Source organism: Budorcas taxicolor, chromosome 25 (genome assembly GCF_023091745.1).
Source record: "Budorcas taxicolor isolate Tak-1 chromosome 25, Takin1.1, whole genome shotgun sequence".
Taxonomy (NCBI): domain Eukaryota; kingdom Metazoa; phylum Chordata; class Mammalia; order Artiodactyla; family Bovidae; genus Budorcas; species Budorcas taxicolor.
In genome coordinates, this window is record NC_068934.1 from 6,337,815 (window position 1) to 6,354,124 (window position 16,310).

Below are 16,310 nucleotides of genomic sequence, written 5' to 3' on the forward strand. Positions count from 1 at the left end.
AAAGTGAAGAAGAACTAAAAAGCCTCTTGATGAAAGTGAAAGTGGAGAGTGAAAAAGTTGGCTTAAAGCTCAACATTCAGAAAACGAAGATCATGGCATCCGGTCCCATCACTTCATGGGAAATAGATGTGGAAACAGTGGAAACAGTGTCAGACTTTATTATTTTGGGCTCCAAAATCACTGCAGATGGTGATTGCAGCCATGAAATTAAAAGATGCTTACTTCTTGGAAGAAAAGTTATGAGCAACCTAGATAGTATATTCAAAAGCAGAGACATTACTTTGCCAACTAAGGTCCGTCTAGTCAAGGCTATGGTTTTTCCAGTGGTCATGTATGGATGTGAGAGTTGGACTGTGAAAAAGGCTGAGTGCCGAAGAATTGATGCTTTTGAGCTGTGGTGTTGGAGAAGACTCTTGAGAGTCCCTTGGACTGCAAGGAGATCCAACCAGTCCATTCTGAAGGAGATCAACCCTGGGATTTCTTCGGAAGGAATGATGCTAAAACTGAAGCTCCAGTACTTTGGCCACCTCATGCAAAGGGTTGACTCATTAGAAAAGACTTTGATGCTGGGAGGGATTGGGGGCAGGAGAAGAAGGGGACGACAGAAGATGAGATGGCTGGATAGCATCAGTGACTCGATGGACGCGAATCTGAGTGAACTCCGGGAGATGGTGATGAACAGGGAGGCCTGGCGTGCTGCGATTCATGGGGTCGTAAAGTGTCGGAATTAACTGAGCGACTGAACTGAAGTGAACTGAAGGAAAGTATAGCATTTTCTTTAGGGCACAGCAAGGAGTATGAGCAGCTCATGCTCAAAAGACCCAACCCTCAGTGACCTTCAGGGAAGGGCTTAGTTTAAAGGCAACAGTTGGGATAAGGGTTACAGGGGGAATGACTTTATCCTGATTGGTTGATAGTGAGCAAGTACCATAGAGCTGGTTTTCCCTCATCACTGATTTTTATAATGAATATCCATTCTTGTCTGATTTTTAAGGTCTCATATTATACTGTAATTCCCTTCATATTTGATTATACTCCAGTAAGGTATTTGAATATACATCCTTCCATGTATTAATAATTTCTGTCCTATTTTTTTTCACATAATCTAGGATCTACTAACAGATCACATTTAGAATGGCCATAAAAATCTCTTCAGTTTTAACTAGTTTCTACCACTGATTAGACTACATCAAAATATGAACAGTTACTGTGTATTATTTTGGGAAATCGAGAAACAGAAGCTCCAAATTCTGGCATCCATTGTTGACTTAATGCTGATTTTAGAATGATTAAATATGAACATTACATTTTTTAAAATCCAGGTGTTTGGTTGAAAGTGATTTGTTTGAACCCAACATGGTCAAAGGGCTTCCCTCGTGGTTCAGTAGGAAAAGAATCCGCCTGCAATGCAGGAGACTCTGGTTCAATCCCTGGGTCAGAAAGATCCCTTGGAAAAGAGGAAGGCTACCCACTCCAGTATTCTGGCCTGGAGAATTCCATGGATCTATAGTCCATGGGTTCAAGATGAGTCAGACATAACTGAAGGAATTACACTCACTTTAACATGGTCAAATGTGTATCTGTTAACAAAAGGAGTTTGTGAGTCCAGGTGCTTAGCACTCAAGAGCCAGCAAACAGGCCAGGTTGGTGGGAAATTCGGTTTATTTCAAATGTCAGCAACTGAGGAGGAGGAAGGGGGCCCTATATGCATAAATAGAACAGTCATTGTTGACAGTCATCTTCAAGTTAGTCATCAGTGGTCTGACCAACATCATCTTAGTTGTTTTAGGAACAGTTAATCTCCAAGCCTGGCATCAGCAGTTCATGTACCGTGAACTTCCAGATGTTCAAGCTGGTTTTAGAAAAGGCAGAGGAACCAGAGATCAAATTGCCAACATCTGCTGGATCATGGAAAAAGCAAGAGTTCCAGGAAAACATCTATTTCTGCTTTATTGACTATGCCAAAGCCTTTGACTGTGTGGATCACAGCAAACTGTGAAAAATTCAGAAAGAGATGGAATGCCAGACCACCTGACCTGCCTCTTGAAAAACCTATATGTAGGTCAGGAAGCAATAGTTAGAACTGGACATGGAACAACAGACTGGTTCCAAATAGGAAAAGGAGTTCATCAAGGCTGTATATTGTCACCCCACTTATTTAACTTCTATGCAGAGTACATCATGAGAAATGCTAGGCTGGAAGAAGCACAAGCTGGAATCAAGAATGCCAGAAAGAATATCAATAACCTCAGATATGCAGATGACCCCACCCTTATGGCAGAAAGTGAAGAGGACCTCAAAAGCCTCTTGATGAAAGTGAAAGTGGAGAGTGAAAAAGTTGGCTTAAAGCTCAACATTCAGAAAATGACAATCATGGCATCTGGTCCCATCATTTTATGGGAAATAGATGGGGAAACAGTGTCAGACTTTATTTTGGGGGGCTCCAAAATCACTGCAGATGGTGACTGCAGCCATGAAATTAAAAGACACTTACTCCTGGGAAGGAAAGTTATGCCTAACCTAGATAGCATATTGAAAAGCAGAGACATTACTTTGCCAACAGAGGTCTAGTCAAGGCTATGGTTTTTCCTGTGGTCATGTATAGTCAAGGCTATGGTTTTTCCTGTGGTCATGTATGGATGTGAGAGTTGGACTGTGAAGAAAGCTGAGCACCGAAGAATTGATGCTTTTGAACTGTGGTGTTGGAGAAGACTCTTAAGAGTCCCTTGGACTTCAAGGAGATCCAACCAGTCCATTCTGAAGGAGATCAGCCCTCGGTTTTCTTTGGAAGGAATGATACTAAAGCTGAAACTCCAGTACTTTGGCCACCTCATGAGAAGAGTTGACACACTGGAAAAGACTCTGATGCTGAGAGGGATTGGGGGCAGGAGGAGAAGGGGAAGACAGAGAATGAGATGGCTGGATGGCATCACCGACTCAATGGTCGTGAGTCTGAGTGAACTCCGGGAGCTGGTGATGGACAGGGAGGCATGGCATGCTACGATTCATGGGGTCAGAAAGAGTCGGACATGACTGAGCTAGTGAACTTAATTGAATCATCAGTTATGGCAGAAAGTGATGAAGAACTAAAGAGCCCCTTGATGAAAGTGAAAGAGGAGATTGAAAAAGTGGACTTAAAGCTCAAAGTTCAGAAAACAAGGATCATGGCATCCAGTCTCATCACTTCATGGCAAATAGATGGAGAAACAGAGGAAACAGTGGCTGACTTTATTTCTTTGGGCTTCAAAATCACTGCAGACGGTGACTGCAGCCATGAAATAAAAAGACCCTTGCTCCTTGAAGGAAAATTATGACCCACCTAGAGAGCATATTAAAAGCAGGGACATTACGTTGCCAACAAAAGTTGGTCTAGTCAAGTCTATGGTTCTTCCAGTAATCATGTATGGATGTGAGAGTTGGACTATAAAGAAAACTGAATGCCAAACAATTGTTGCTTTTGAACTGTGGTGTTGGAGAAGACTCTTGAGAGTCCCTTAGACTTCAAACAGATCCAACCAGGCCATCCTAAAAGAATCAGTCCTGAATATTCATTGGAAGGACTGACGTGGAAGCTGAAGCCAGGAACAAAAATCTGTTAAACAGTTCAGTGGGCACTAGGCCTTGGAGGATTTCCCTTGAGACGACCCTCTCTGGTCCCACAACCCTTCGGCCCACCTTGTGTGGCCTTGCCTTCATGGCCACATCTGCCTCCTCCCTTCCGACATGTGTGACAAACCCGAAGCCTCTGCAGTGCTTGGTGTTTGGATCCCTTGTTACCACACAGCCTGTGAGCATTCTCCATTACTCAGAATGGCTCCTTAGATGCTCATCAGTTGTGTCCAAGCTCAATCTTTTGATGACGCGCTCCCACAGCTGTCTGGGCTCTTTGGGATACTTAAACTCGACGGCAGCGGAAAGGGGGCAACGTCAACGATGTTTACACCGCGGAGTCCACGGGCAGAAAGGAGTAATCTAAACAGTGCATCTGCCAGTATCCAGCATTAATGATAGTAAAAAATGCATACCCTCACATTTTCTGATAGGTATGTATGAAGTTAATAGAGAATGTTTTGATAATATGCATCCACATTCTTAAGAAGTATATTTGCCTCTGACCCAGTAATTCTAATTTTGAAAAACATTCTAAGGAATTCATTGGACAGAACCTGGCAAATCTGGAATCTTGCTTTAATAATATCTCTTTATTGCCTATAATCTACACACAAAGCAAAGAAAAAAAATTGAGAATTTTACTTTCCCCAGCAAATTCTGAGACCTCATGATTTTATGACATTTTTTAATATAAATGTATTTATTTTAATTGGAGGTTAATTACTTTACAATATTGTATTGGTTTTGCCATACATCAACATGTATCCACCACAGGTATACACGTATTCCCCATCCTGAACCTGCCTCCCTCCTCCCTCCCTGTACCATCCCTCTGGGTCATCTCAGTGCACCAGCCCCAAGCATCCAGTATCATGCATTGAAGCTGGACTGGCGACTTGTTTCATATATGATATTATACATGTTTCAATGCCATTCTCCCAAATCATCCCACCCTCTCCCTCTCCCACAGAGTCCAAAAGACTGTTCTATACATCTGTGCCTCTCTTGCTGTCTTGCATACAAGTTTATCGTTACCATCTTTCTAAATTCCATATATATGTGTTAGTATACTGTATTGGTGTTTTTCTTTCTGGCTTACTTCACTCTGTATAGTAGGTTCCAGTTTCATCCACCTCATTAGAACTGATTCAAATGTATTCTTTTTAATGGCTGAGTAATACTCCAATGTGTATATGTACCACAGCTTTCTTATCCATTCATCTGCTGATGGACATCTAGGTTGCTTCCATGTCCTGGCTATTATAAACAGTGCTGCGATGAACATTGGGGTACACATGTCTGTTTCAATTCTGGTAATGTGACTTTATCCCCTTGCCAGTTATATCCAAATCCCAACAGCCAGTACCTCTTAATATGCCCTGTGTTAGAAACAGTCTTTGCAGATGTAATCATATTGAGGATGTCAAGATGAGACCTTCCAGGGTAGAGAGTAGGTCCAAAATCTGCGGACTGATGTCCTGATCAGAGAAAGAAGAGGAGCATTCTAGATGGAGCCAAAAGGGCCATGTGAAGAGGCAGTGATTGAAGTCCATAATCTGAGGAATGCCAAGAACCAGCAGACACTGGAGGAGACAAAAGGCAAATCCTGTTAGGGACTTCGGAAGGAGCATGGCCCTGCCAACACCTTGATTTCCAGCCTCCAGAACTGTCAGAGAATACACTGGTTTTAAGCCACCCCATTTGGGGTCATTTGCTGTGGGAGCTTGATAAAAATGGTGACCTAATTGACCACGGCTATCTCTTCATTTTCTTGACACTCTTTTCGGTGTCTCCAAGTACTACACTCAGCACCCAAACATGAGGCAGCAAGGCTGTGAGACTCGGGTTCTAACAATAATAAGAAAAACAGCAACTTCTATGGGATCACTCCATGCTATACTAACTTATTTTATGCACTGATAGCTATACTGTGAAGTTTATAGCCTCGTAGAGAAAATATTCGGGGAAGGCGATGGCACCCCACTCCAGTACTCTTGCCTGGAAAATCGCATGGGGGGAGGAGCCTGGTAGGCTGCGGTCCATGGGGTCGCTAAGAGTCGAACACGACTGAGTGACTTCACTTTCACTTTTCACTTTCAAGCATTGGGGAAGGAAACGGCAATCCACTCCAGTGTTCTTGACTGGAGAATCTCAGGGATGGGGCAGCTTGGTAGGCTGGCGTCTATGGGGTCGCACAGAGTCGGACACGACTGAAGCAACTTAGCAGCAGCAGCAGCAGCAGAGAAAATATTAATAAATACATTTAAGACGATAAGATCTTGACTCTAGTACAAGAAACTACATGTTACGCCTTGAGTAGAAAATAAGCACCACATCACTGAATTCTACCTATTTCCTCACTTTGACTCAGTGGAAATTGTCCCTTATTAAAACACTGCTCAAAATATAATTGAGATCAATAGGGAGGGTTCCTATGGCTGATTCATGTTGTGTTTACAGAAAACAACACAATTCTGTAAAGCAATTATTATTCAATTAAAAAATGAACTTTAAATATATATATAATTGAGAATTATGGGTACTACTTATAAAACTACTTTACCATGCGTTTTTATGTTTGCTGCTAAAGGGAAGTAAACTTCTGCTTATCTCTTTTGGAAATATAGAATAGGTTATACTGCAAATTTATATTTCCATAGTTCTTCAGCAGAATTCTAAGTGAATTATATTAACCACAGAGTATGATCATTCATCTTTAACTTTTCTATTGTAGAAGGGAATATTTCAAAGGCATCCATTTTTTGAGACCTATATCACAGAATATTATTGATCAAATCAAATATTATGGGAAGTACTCAAATCTTTTCATAATCTTCCACACACACACACACACTTCACAGTCATACACATACACACTCATATACACCAATAAAATACTGTAGAGAAGAACATTTCATTCTCTCTCACCCAGATGCTCTGTTGTCCTCGGTGCTATTAATAATACTGAGAAAATGAGATTTTGAAAAACAAAGAAAAATTAATAATTGGGTATAATATTCAGTGATGGGTTAATATCTGTGGAGTGTGAATCTTTTCCTTCCCAGCAAATAATTTCTTTCTTTCTATGATTACCTTTAATTCCTGGGAGAAAATATTTGCTCTATTTTTGCATTTGGATCTGTTACAAATTAGTCTCATTGTTAGTATTTTTAATATTTAATTTTTAAGGACCAGCTTTAGTGCACTGGACACACAAGACAGTGGATGTCAGAACTGCTGACTATCAGGAGAACTCTCCAGGCTCTGCTGGTCCTTTGCTGTTTGTTTCACTTTATGCCACAGCAAATCCCGCAAGACAGGACTCAGTGCAGACATGTACTTGTTCCTTCAGTTACCCAGATATTAAAGGGAATCATTCTGCTTCTTAAGAAATAGAAATATTTGCCTCAAAATGCTCTTGGTAGACAGTGTCCGAAGTGCAGTGACCTCCCTAAAGTTTCTGCTAAATCTGTGGGACTCATCTCTTCTTGGACAGGAAAAGCTTCCCAAATGAATAGAGTTACTTCAGGTTCTGCAGTTTATTCTAGACATAACTTAGCTACAGCTGCTCAGAGTTGTAGCTCAGTCCCAACACGGTCCTTGGCTTTCCTCTGTTCAAATGCCCCCTCTGCCCTTTCCAAAAAAAAAAAAAAAAGCCAAAGAAAGAGAATTGCTTGCTTCATAATGCTCTGGGCAGACAATGTCCAAAGTGCCATGTATCCCTAGTGTTTTTGCTAAGTCTGACTCATCTTTTGATGGACAGGAAAAGCCTGTCCAACTTACAGAATTACTTCAGGTTGTGGAGTTTTTCCTATCCCTAGTTAAGCTCTAGCTGTAGCTCAGCCCCTCCATGCTCCTTGGATTTCCTGTCTTTAATGCCCCCTCTGCCCTTTCCACCAACACCGTTTCCCACTCTTTCTATTTCTGGGCAGTTGCTGTTGTCCTTATATAACAGATACTGAGATTCATGACTTAGAGAAACACAGTCTGGACTTTTACACACAGAAGACAATTCCACAGGAGATATTAGACATCTTTTTTTCTGTATGAATAACTGACTGATTCTCAAATTCTACAAACAAGTCTAGTTTCCTTTTTAATGAATTTATGATATTGTATGCTTTTTGTAAATATATTTATAGTTTGTATACTTCTTTATCTGTGTAAATTAGAATTTAAAAAAACAATAAACATACCGAGTAAAAAAATGTAAGTTATGCTACAGCAAAGCACTGAGTCAAAGATAGAATATAAAGGCTTCTGCTCCCCACACATAGAACACCCGGAGCCGTAAGTCTGCGGCCACTGGGGCCCAGTGAAAGCAGAGGGCTGCCCTCGAGACCCTCCGACCCCAGAGGACTGGAGACAGCCAGTCCCAGATGTGACTCAGGTTCAAAGTCATCACCTGGAAATGGCCCTTTTGGCATCCGAGGCAGCTGCTACTGTGCTGTTCTGGCCTCTCAGGCCAGAGCCACCTTCTTCCAGAGACACCAGTCTTCTCCGAGAAGAGCGAGTCTCCAGGAGAGCCTGCTGTGGAGGAGGCACTCAGCTCCGAGCCGGCAGAGGTCAGTAGGCTCTGCCCGCACCCGCGCGGGTCCCCGCCCGAATCAGGACCCTGTGGCCATGCTGGAGACCGCGGGTCCCAGGGGCTCCACGCGGGAGGCCTAGGAGCCTATGCGCCAGACTCCGCGGGGTTCCGGGAAGATCCTGGCTCTGCCCGGGTCAGCAGCGCCCAGGCTAAGCAGGGTGTTCGGAGGCCGCGACCTACCTGTGCAGAGCAGCCCCCAGTGTCACCCTCCTGGGTCACCGGCGGCTCCAACGAGCTCCCAGAATCTACTCAGCAACACCTTGAAGTGCCGGCGAGAGCGACCATCGGAAAAGGCAGGTTTGCGGGCACCACGTGCGGGTCTCAGTGGGAGTCAGTGTGGAAACCAGGGCGCAGGAGCAGGAAGCCTGAGAGGACTGTGGGGAGTTGGGGTCGGGCCTCCTCCTGAGCTCTCTGAAGCAGCTCTGAGGAACCTCAACCCTGAGGGCTCCCCCGCTCTGCAGACCTGCTCCTCTCCCCAGGCGAGGCCACAAGGGGGCTGCTTTGCTGAGGCTCCTTGTCTCCAGCCCTGCAGGGCCGAGAGGCCTGAGGACGTCTTTCTGCTCTCCCTCCCATTGCGGTGGCCTTGGAATTCTGGGCTGTAGGACTTCAAACTGTGGAGCTAAAGCCTTTATATACTATTGTTGATTCAATATTTTTCTGTAGCAACACTTAAATTTTTTGCTAGATGTTTATTTTTTAAAAGAAAAAATCAGTAATGGTGATTTCAAAACATCACACTTGTATCATCCTGGGAAAGGCTCACATTATGAACGGTAATTTTCTGACTGAGAATGTTATCCAAGGGAGAAAGAGAAAAACCAGGTCAGTTAATGGCATTTCCATATCCTCAGAGAGAAACTCTCTCTGTTCAATGAGTTAGTTCATTTTCCCTTCTCTAAGGAAAGACAGAGCACAAACCCCAGAGAGTTCAGACTGACTTCTCTAGAAAGAACAAAAGTTATTAGTATCACTACCGTGTATAGAAACACCTCCAATCACATAGAGAGAGTAAAACAAAAGCAAGAGAGGTATATTATAAACTGTGAAGTCTGATTTAATGTCAGCCTCTTGATACTTTCGGGCTTCCCAGGAGGCTCAGTGGCAAAAAAAAAAAAAATATATATATATATATATATATATATATATATATATATATATATGTATGTATGTATATCTCCCTGCCAATGTAGCTGACACAGGAGATAGCTTTTGATCTCTGGGTCAGGAAGATCCCCTGGAAAAGGAAATGGCAACCTCCTCCAGTATTCTTACCTGGGAAATCCCATGGACAGAGGAGCCTGGCAGGCTATAGTCCATGGAGTCACAGAGTCAGACACAACTGAGCACTCACAAGCTCTGTTATCTTGATACTTTATTTCAGGACTCATACAAAACGTTATTTTTATCTTTAGTAGAAAGTTTTTCTTGTGTCCCTTTTGTTAAACGCATGGCACCTGTAGATGGCACTTTGCTATCACGTGGATACTTACTGAGGGGGTTTTCTCTACCTATTACATTTTCAAGGGTCCAAAAATTTGATAGCGCTTCATCAATGAATACAGGAAACTTCAAAAAGGATGTTCCAGATAACCATGTTCACATAACTCTTGCTTTTCAGTTACTTGATATTGATCAAATATTTAGATTCCATATATGATCCTTACAATTATTTGACCTAAGACAATTTTAATCTTTTTTGTCAATTCTTCCTGATTTTACAAATAATAAATATTCTTTGTGTAATGAATAGTATATTCAGTTGTAATACAGAGAAAAATAAAAACCAGCAATGGCACCTTTGGGAATATAAAATCTTACCATACTATGTTTTCAAAATATAAATTATACCCAATTTAAACTTTCCTCTTTTTTCTCAGACATTATTTCAATTTTCAACTCATTGGACTTCATTCCCTTCCCCTATTCCATGCCAGGTAAGGCAAAGTTTGCTGCATTTTAGAGAACAAGCAGGCTTGCTGTGATGGAACAAGTTGAGTCACTGCTACTTCTAGAAGGAAAATCACAGTCCCTTTTCTCACTTGTGGGCTTCCCAGGTGGCACTAATGGTAAAGAACCTGCCGATGAAGGACACATAAGAGATGAGGGTTCAATCCCTTGGTTGGGAAGATCCTAACCTCCTAGAGGAGGGCATGGCAATCCATTCCAGTATTCTTGCCTAGAGAATCCCACAGACAGAGGAGTCTGGTGGGCTATGGTCCCTGGGTTTTGCAGAGTCTGACTCAGCGGAGGAGACTTAGCACTCATGCATTCTCACTTGTTACTGGTGAGATTACTGGTTGCTGCAATTAGGGCTATCATATAGTTTGTGAAATGAAGATATGAAATTCAATCCTGGGGAGTTCAGTTATTTCCAAACAACAAATTCTGGCTATCTTGGCCAGAGCAGTGTGTGTATTTTGGGGAAGCTTGAGTAACCAGGTTGAAAAAAGGAAAGTGAGGGATTCATATTACCAAATGAATGCAGGCAAATTCAGAAAGGCAAGTAAATCTAGTGGGTGATAGGTCTAGATGGGTAGGTGCTATTAAAACTATAATATAGTTCATTAAATGGAGGTGTGAAATTCATACTTGGATAGTTTATTCCAAGCAAAAGCTTCATGAATTACAAAGGTAAATTCATGGTGAGACTTTTATCAGAGTTTGGATCGTGGCAATTGGATCAAGTAGGTTTCAAACATTTGAATTCAATCATTGGCATCCTGATATGAGTTTTATTACTATTATTTTTATTAGTGTGTATTTTCTGTGGAGATAGTAAGCTACTTTTGTTTCTGACAGTGAATTTTTAATTAATTGCTAATATCAAATGTTCCAGGGAAAATAATGACCAAAACATAGCAATAGGTCTCATAGACAGAAATTATGACTTCTCCCATTTGGTCTGGCTCAATTCTTCTTCTCATGAAGATAGACCTGTAGATCTTGGATTGCAAAAGATTCCTCAAGGTCTCTTGCTGTTCTGCCTCCAATTTCTAGTTTAGGAAACTCAGACACTCTACAGAGCTCATGTCCATCAGGAATTTATAACACTAGTTGCTAATGTAACTTTTCCTTCTTCCTGCTGCATACATTGTGTTGGATAATGAAAGAGTCCCTGTGTCTTGTCCCTGTGTTTGAAGATCTGAGACGTGTTCAGGCTGGTCCTGATGGTCCTGGGGTCAACTACACTCCACCAAGATCTAAATATTTTCTTGCCTGGGGAGCTGAGTCATTCACTTCCGGTTGGTACTACTGGGAGATGGATGTGGCAGGCTGTTGCAACTGGGCCATTGGATTTTGTGATCATTCTTGGACAAGAGACAGTGACATGGTTCTTGACGCAGAGGGAATTTTCCTACTTCTTTGTATCAGAGAAAACAATCAGTGCAGTTTCTTTACCGCCTCCCCACTATCACCTCAATATGTCAGAAAGACTCGAGGCCATGTGGGGGTGTTCCTGGCTTATGACGGTGGTGTCATGAACTTTGTGAATGTGGCCAATAGTTCTCTCATTTGTAGTTTCCTCTCCTGCTCCTTCTCTTCTCTTCTCAAACCTTTTCTATGCTCTATACCCATGATCAAGGGCACTTTAGAAATTTGAAAACAGGTACCAGAAATATCAACGAGTGGCATCACTAATTTGTGTCTGTAAGATTTTCTGTAATTTCACCTTCCTTTATGAAATGTATTGATTTATTTTTAAAGGATTGATACGTTAACTGTATAAATTTGTATAAATATTTAAATAAAAATGATATATCTTGGATACTGTACTTATTCATACTGTACAGTATCTATCCATTGTACAATGTCTATAAGGCATTCTGGAGAAGGTGATGGCACCCCACTCCAGTACTTTTGCCTGGAATATCCTATGGATGGAGGAGCCTGGTGGGCTGCAGTCCATGGGGTCACGAAGAGTCGAACACAACTGAGTGACTTCACTTTCACTTTTCACTTTCATGCATTGGAGAAGGAAATGGAAACCCACTCCAGTGTTCTTGCCTAGAGAATCTCAGGAATGGGGGAGCCTGGTGGGCTGCCGTCTATGGGGTCACACAGAGTCGGACACCGCTGAAGTGACTTACCAGCAGCAGCAGCAGAAGACATTGAATCATGTGGTTTAAATGCAGTGATCTTTATGGTATATAATTTTTAGTTTAATAGAATTATTACTTAAAAAGTAAGAAAGGCAAAGGATTATATTCTATTAAATACTCCATAAAAACTTTTATTAAAAGAAAATTAACAAATTAATGCATAGAGCATGGTTATGCCATTTTATAAACATACAATCATTATGTTACATTAAGTAACAATGTGCAGGTATCCTGTGGTCTCACATGAGGTTAAGGACAGCAATATCCCCAGAGAAGTATTTTCAATAAATGGTCCCAGAAATGGGCAATTCATGGAGACCTAAGGCAAAGGAAAAGCTTCAGAGGGGAGGAGAAGGGGGAAGGAAGGAAACTATATATGAGGGAACTCCTGAAAACGTCATAGAAGCTCACAGCTCCATTGTCATAATCCAGAAACACACCAATCCTACCCAGAGGCCTTTTCACATACTGAATTGAGGGTCAAGCATTGGTGAAGAGACTATAATGATCATTCACATTCATAGAAAAGAAAAGAAATGTTTCTTCAGAATCAATGCTGTTAGTGGTATCACTTGTCAAGATGTTTTTACAGACCCCCGGAATCCAGCTGGAGGAGTGCATCACATCCACCTCCCAGTAATGCCTCCCGGAGGTGAAGGCCCAAGCTCCCCAGGCCATGAAACTCTCCCCACCCCAGGGCTGTCTGGACACTCCGTGGTCATCATCTCCAAACATCAGACTTGTATTATCCTCAGAAAGGCTCACATTATGAAGGGTCATTTTCTGGCTCAGAATGTTATCCACTGCAGAGAGAACAAAAATCAGGTCAGCAACTGGGATTTCCATGTCATGAGAGAGAGAATCTCTCTACTCAATCAATTCTTTCATTTTCCTTCCTCCAAAGAAACAAAAAAACAAAGAGCAGATGAAGTTCAGACTGGTTTCTGTGAAGAATAATTATTAGTAGTATCTGCAGCATATCTACACCCTAAAATCAACTAGCAAAAGAAAAAAGAAAAGACATATATGGAGAACTATGTGAAATCTGATTTAATGTCATTCTCCTGATACTTTGCCTCAGGACTAACCTAAATATTATTTTTTTCTTTTGTTTAGAAATCATTTCTTATTTCCTTTGTCTTTAATACCATGAAACATGTAGATGACATGTTACTAGCATATAGACATTTATTGGGGTACATTCTGTACCAATTATTTTCAAAGGTCCAAAGTTTGATGAAAAGGCATAACTGAATACTTTGGGAGCTTCTAAAAGTATGTTCTGGCTAACCATGTTCACATATCCTTCAGTTGTTTTGAGATTGATCCAGTAGCAATACAATTATTCTAGTTAATCTTGTCGATTTTTCCTGATAATAAATATTATTTGACAATGCAGTTTTTTTATAAAGGCAGTTATAAAATAGAGCACATTAGAACCCAGCAAGGACATATTTAACATTCAAGAGTGAAATAACTGAGTAAAGAAAACATTGATTGATATTTTGATTGATTGATATTCACAAAACTAAATTCTATTTCTTTATAACCACATGAGCAACCTGGTTGCTCTCTTCTTGCTCTGCTTATGACATAAATATATATGTCTGGCTTTAAATTGTCAGCAAACTATAGGTTGCAAAGTTCAACTGCAATCTTATTAACATAGGCAGCAATATGTAGCAACTTTGTAAAGTTATATACTAACTTGATGTCAGAAAAAGTAAAATAACAGAAGAAAGTTCCTTCCTAGGAAGCTCTCATGAAATGCACTCCTGATCACAACAGGGCTGACCCTCACCTCTGAAGCTGTTCATCGTGTCTAGGATTCCAGTGACAGACCAGCAAGTGAGCTCTGGGTTCACTGACTGAGGGTTCTGAATCTCTACCAAGTCAGTCCTGTAACAAATGACATTGATATATGTCAAGACCAAAGGCTAATCATATGAACATTAAAAAAAAAAAAGATTTTATTCTAGGATATGTTTTCAGAATTCTATTTTTGGTTAACTGCATATGTATTATATTTTACACACTTACATATAAAAGTGTTACTATATTCTTTTCTAAATGTAAGCTATATCAAATTGTAACTTCCTCATTCTTCCAAGACATGATTTTAGTTTGCAAATCATTGAGCTTCATTCCCTTCCTCTATTCCATCTCAGATAATGCAAAGATCCTGGGCAGTTTACAGAGACCAGAAAATTCAGGAAATTCCTTTGAGACTTGAGATAGCAAGTAGTCATCAAGGATACATTCTATTAATACAAGGAAGAGTTCACTAAGTGAGACAGCTTTGCTCTCGTCAGCTCAGCAAGGGACTCCAATTCAAGCCTGGCTTCTCTGGTCTTGGAAACCTAATATCCCAGAGAACACCAGGAAGCCCTCCCTCTGAGGTCCTGCCTACCAGAGGGCTTGCAATGATGGAGCAGGCTGAGTCACTGCTACTGCTAGAAACAAAATCACAGCCCTTTTTCCCATTCTTAGGGAATCTCCTTCTTTACTCTCTTATTCATCTTCCAACTCACTATGGCAGGTGCTTCCTTTTTGATAGCTTAGAAAATTCCCTTCACTTAAGTTTGTGAGCTTCCCAGACGGTGCTAGTGGTAAAGAACCCACCTGCCAGCGCAGGAGACATGAAACACGGGTTTGGTCCCTGGGGTCACCGGGTCTTAGTTGTGGCATGTGGGCTCCAGAGCAGGCAAGGTCAGCAGCTGCAGCACGCAGCTTTAGTTGCTCTGGGGCAAGTGGGATCCTATTTCCCTGACCAAACATTGAACTCACCTTCACCTACAGTGCAGGGCAGATTCTTAACCACTGAACCACCAGAGACATCCTAAAATAAAATTATACAGTAGATATTTTAAACCTCAATTGAATTTTTTGTGAATCTGTAAATCAATTTCCTCTCTTTTGTTGACATCATCCCTAGCATTTTATGTCTATTATGTTATATATTTATCTTTTATACTACTATGTTTCCACTATCCAATGCAGTATGTAGAATATAAGTATTAGGTGGATCAATGAAAAATGCCTGAAATATAGAATTCATATAAACAAGTATTATTCTGCCATTGATAAGGTTTTCTAAAATGTAGCTAAACGAATAGACTGAGCGCAACACTTCACATTTAGTAAGGAAAATAAATGGGCTTCACTGAATAACAAAGTAATTAGAAGAGACCATTTGAGCACAGGTTAGAAAATGCTGTTCAGTGGTGTAATCCTATCTCCTTTTGTAATGATATGGTGGAAAGAGTGTCCTTAGAAGTCACTGGGATCCAAATAGAACTGCCATACGACCCAGCAATCCCACTGCTGGGCATACACACGGAGGAAACCAGAATTGAAAGAGGCACGTGTACCCTGATGTTCATTGCAGCACTGTTTACAGTAGCCAGGACATGGAAGGAACCTAGATGTCCATCGACAGATGAATGGATGAGAAAGCTGTGGTACATATACACAATGGAATATTACTCAGCTATTAAAAAGAATGCATTTGAATCAGTTATAATGAGGTGGATGAAACTGGAGCTTATTATACAGTGTGAAGTAAGTCAGAAAGAAAAACACCAACACAGTATATTAAGGCATATATATGGAATTTAGAAAGATGGTAATGATGACCCTATATGTGAGACACCAAAAGATACACAGATGTAAAGAACAGACTTTTGGACTCTGTGGGAGAAGGCAAGGGTGGGATGATTTGAGAGAATAACATTGAATCATGTATATTATCATATGTGAAATAGATTGCCAGTCCAAGTTTGATGCATGAGACAGGGCACTCAGGGCTGGTGCACTGGGATGACCCTTATGGATGGGATGGGGAGAGAGGTGGGAGGGGGGTTCAGGATGGGGGACACATGTACACCCATGGCTGTTAATGTATGGCAAAAACCACCACAATATTATAAAGTCATTAGCCTCCAATTAAAATAAATCAGTTAATTAAAAAAAAGAAGTTACTGGAATCTAGAAAGCAGGAAACCACATCT

The 16,310-nt window shown here is 41.1% G+C and overlaps 1 pseudogene; it reads right to left on the minus strand.

The window, feature by feature from the left end:
- Nucleotides 1–12,609: 12,609 nt before the first annotated feature.
- Nucleotides 12,610–16,310, minus strand: part of LOC128069082 (putative tripartite motif-containing protein 64B) — a 65,433-nt pseudogene continuing 61,732 nt past the window's right edge.